Source organism: Nothoprocta perdicaria, unplaced genomic scaffold (genome assembly GCF_003342845.1).
Source record: "Nothoprocta perdicaria isolate Ctin4 unplaced genomic scaffold, notPer1 scaffold_351, whole genome shotgun sequence".
Taxonomy (NCBI): Eukaryota; Metazoa; Chordata; class Aves; order Tinamiformes; family Tinamidae; genus Nothoprocta; species Nothoprocta perdicaria.
Genome location: NW_020455590.1, coordinates 457,293 through 461,756, shown reverse-complemented (window position 1 = coordinate 461,756; position 4,464 = coordinate 457,293).

Below are 4,464 nucleotides of genomic sequence, written 5' to 3'. Positions count from 1 at the left end.
AGTATTTGTGTGAACATGTCCCTGAGCCTTGGGATCTACATATATTATTTTCGTACATGCTAGGATACACCAAACCCTGGGTGTTCTGAAAATTGGGCTAAGTCGAAGCGTAAGAACTGGAGCTTGACAAACAGGCAGTTGGGCACAGCAGTTAAGCTTTAATTCTGTGTGAGTGGAGGGGCACGTGGAATAAAGAACGGCAGCTGGAATCGGATAACTGAATCCTGCCAGTTACCTGGATCTTGAGACCTTGGGGAAAAATGTGTGTTAAACACATGAAGTAAATTATTGAAGTACTTTCTAATGAGAAGAAGGTGAAAGAGAGAAAATTATATGGGCTTGTACTGAATACAACCCAAGTTACCCACCCTGCTTAGTATTTGTGAAATCACTAACTGTTGCCGCAGAAATAAATGCAGTGCTACAGATCCAGCATTTTGACTTCCTCACGGGTTCAAAGATGCAAAGGAGCAAATCCCTGTGTAAATACCAATGTCATCAATTAATTAGGAAACGTAGCAAGATAAATGATAAGATCCCATGGAAGTTAATTTAATTTCTATTTTGTGTCTGATGTGAAAGTTTCCTCAGTTCCATACTATCTCTTCAATGCATTTTCATTCTACTGTAGTATTTATTCACAGGGAAGAACTTTAGAGCACAGTGGATGTTATTGGGGAGGGAGTTTTTTTAAAACACGTTAGCAGGACAAAGACTGTATGAGATATTTCAGCTAGTTAAACACATTTGTTTGTTTAAATTCCACTTAGCTTATTTATTTATTTGAGATAAAATTCCACATAAACAAGCCCAGAGTTCTGTGTTCTCTTAAGAAAAAAAAAGATAAACAATCTAAAATATTAAACAATGGAAAAATGGTATTTTCCATGGTCTTGTCTCTTCCGTGTCTTCAGAATCTTGCACTTCCATTAAAATAGTTCCATTATACACACGTAGGCATCTTCAGATACACACAGTATCTAATTACAGCTGGAATCCCACCCTTCTCTTTAAAGCAAATCCTTGCTTTTATGAGTTCAAGTCCAAATCTTGTGTTCATCTAACTTTCACAGTAGTGTCACAACTTCATGTATCCAGGTTATTTCTAAAAGCAAATGCAGCCAGAATATTACATACTATGAATATAAAAGTACTAATTAAAAAAAAAAAAAGATGAAACTGTTTCCATATAGTAAATAAATTTCCCTTTTCTTATATTTAACAAATCAGTATATTTGTAATGCTCAAAAAAATTAAATCGGGAATACAATTCATGCCATTAAGAATTTGTTTAATGGACTTCCTGGTTACTCAATTACTACATCAATAGTGTGTCACTTTAAAAAGTTAAGCCTTTTCATCCATTAATAATGGTTGTTCAATCCATATCTTCCCATATTCCAAATCGTCAGTTTTATTAATTTAATAAAGAACAGCTCAGTATCTCTTTTCTGAATACTCACTATCTAGCTGGTATCATAGCTTATTTCCAAACATTACATTGAGCAGGATTTGGAATGGTCTCATTGTTGACAGGATGGCAGTCACAGACTGGGGAAGCAAGGCCAGTTTGATCACATAGGTTATTTTGAGAAATTTAATTTATGTATGTGTGTGTTTGCATAAAATTTGATTGAGCAAGAGGCTAAATTGCCCAGAGAAAGGAAAGGCCATCAGAAGAAGAGCATTCCCTGGCCACCAGCTCGGGAAACAAGCCCTTTTGTTCCCAGCTCTGTGGGCCATACGCTGGGTGCCCTTGGTCACGTCACGCGGTTTTCCTTTGTTGCTCTTCCTTCCGTCTCGTCTCTTTGGACTGAAGGGTCTCTTGGGTGGATCCTGGGTGGGTGCTAATCAGAGCTAGCAAAATACTCTCTGCTGTAGCCTCTAGGTGCTGCTATAATACAAATAATTAATCAAAAGACACGCTTCACAGCTTTCAGAGGGCATTGCCAATGTTATACCACTAACCCTCTCTCCTCTAACGTAAGTGAAATTTTAGCTTTTTATATTGGAAAAAAATGAACTAGACTGTGAAAAATGCACACAAGAAAGCTCTAGAAAAAGCTTTGACTCTCCTCTAACTAAAGTAGCTCATTTGAGGAGGTCGGGTGCCAGCCCTCTGCCAAGGACAGACACCACTGGATAAATCCACTATCATATTCCTGACTCAAACCAAACTTCCAGTGCTAAATTTAATGGTCAGGCATCACATCTCCCTGAGGACTCTCTCATTTATGTGATTTAGGTTTACAAGCACATAAGGCACACATACAGGTACAAATGCAGGTGATCTAGACCAGGACGTAGCTGAAGTCTCCTGCTTAAGGACACAACTTATGGCCCTGAAGTAATTACAAATTTAAATGCTTGTGAGCTTAGTGAGGATAATCTTTTGTCTGGCAGGGTAGCAATTCAGATATCAGCATGTGTGTATCATAAGATCTGCATGTTTTGCATAAGAGGGTACTACTACCCAAAACTCATTGCTGTTCTCATTAAGCACTTTAAGAGTGGTCGTTTGAATTTTAAAATCAGGCAAAAAAGAACAAATGAACTGGAAGAGTTTGAGCAATATTTTGTTCTGTCACATTTCCGAGGAAGGAGCTGCCAGCTCTGCAGCCTACCCCAGTACATCATTTGATGTAACCTCCAGCTGAGAAGTTCCAACAGAATAATAGCTCTCACAGAGGTGTGCTGGAAGCATTAGTAGTTATGGAGATATTGGAATAGTGGCAGATGTCTCCCAGAACTGCTTAGAAAATGCATTTGTAGTTAAATAGTTTTGTTTGCTAGAGGGATAAGTGATCCTTCCCACAAAGCAAAGGCACAGTAAGCAGGGGAGCCGGCCACGCATTTCAAAAACGTTGCGGATGCCTCCCGGGGTGCTCTTTTAGCAGGATGCATGGGTACAACGGGGTGGGAGAAGGGATCAGAGCCCTGTCGTCTTCCTGCCCAGCCCTGTCCGCTCTGGGATAAAGAGAGCACTGTGGCTAAGCCCTCTCCTGCGGCTGCCGTTTTCTGTGAGTTAATTACAACCCCTTCCTGGGGGGAGATGCTCCCAGAGGTACAGAGAGGAGATGCTCCGGTCCTCCTGCAGCTGCACCTCTGGGACAGCTGTGGGCCAGCCCTCAATATTTAATTGCAGTTCTGTAACCAGATATTGCAGGCCTTACTGTATTTATATAAAAGCTATAACAAGACTAGCCGTTACATTGGCAGTGTTCATAAGCATGCTTCACCAATTTTCCCACTTTTAAGATGCACGTTAATGTTTTATCAATTATAAAAAATTCACATCAGATTTTAGCAAAACTAAGCATACTTACTCAACACACATGGGGCCTCTGGAAAAAATGTTATTCAATTTAATAAGTTTAATTTACATTGTATATGTACAAGAGCATTTTTTTTTCAACCCACAGGTTAACACCACAAAAAAAAAAAAAAAAAAGGATAAAGAACTGCTGTTAGAGGAGTGAAGAAATTCTTGAAATACTGTTGTCTGAAATAAAATCAAGGCACTCTCCCTTAACACCTGATATATTCCTGAATTCGGCCTACATAAAGGCATGTACACGCCGAGAGAGCTCTGAGAAGAGGAGTGGATGGGATCTGCGTTAATTCTTCCTTCTCCTGCAGCCCCCTGGCCCTGGGTGACTCACTGGGTATTGGTCTGGGTGCTGACACGCAGGACGATGCCACGGGTGACGTGACTCGTGAGAGGATCACAGTTAAGACTCGCTGTGGAAGACTGAAACACGCTGGCTACGTGGAATCTCACACGGGGCTCTGGACCTGCTGGTCGCATCCCGCTCAACGAATAAAGCTTGCTCAACAAAAAAGCAACCTTACTGTATTATGCTGATCTGTGAGAAATTTGTGTTTTTTTCTGAGGGCCCCCTCTCGGAGAAGTGGTTGCAAACCCTCATTTGGCGCTCAGCACCTGGTGGGACTTGTCCTGGAGAAAAGCGCTTTCTCTGGGGGCCTTACGCTTGCCACAAGGAGGCAAAAGTAACCGTAATTTTGGATTTTGTGTCTGTGTGTTTTTGTATGCACACCTGTGTGTGTGTCTGCATGTGTCTATATATATATGTATATATGTATGTGTATATATATGCATATATATATATATTCAGTATATACAAAAGCTGAAATTCAGTCAAAATATATTTGTCTTGCTGGTCAGGCTTGTTATAGCAACCTACAAGAAACATTAACTTCTCTGATATTTAATTACGCTATTATGTTTGCACATAAGCTTAAAAGTCAATACAAAAAGCAATACTTTTTCAAATATTATCTGCAAGTAAACCGGAAATATTAACTATAGTGACTAGAAGTCTGTTTCCCTATTGATAATACTATAAATCTTGATATAAGAATAGTTTTTTTTTTTTCATAAAAGCACATCTAACATAGTAAGTGATAAAATACCAGATTACTATTTGAAAACCATACAGTGAC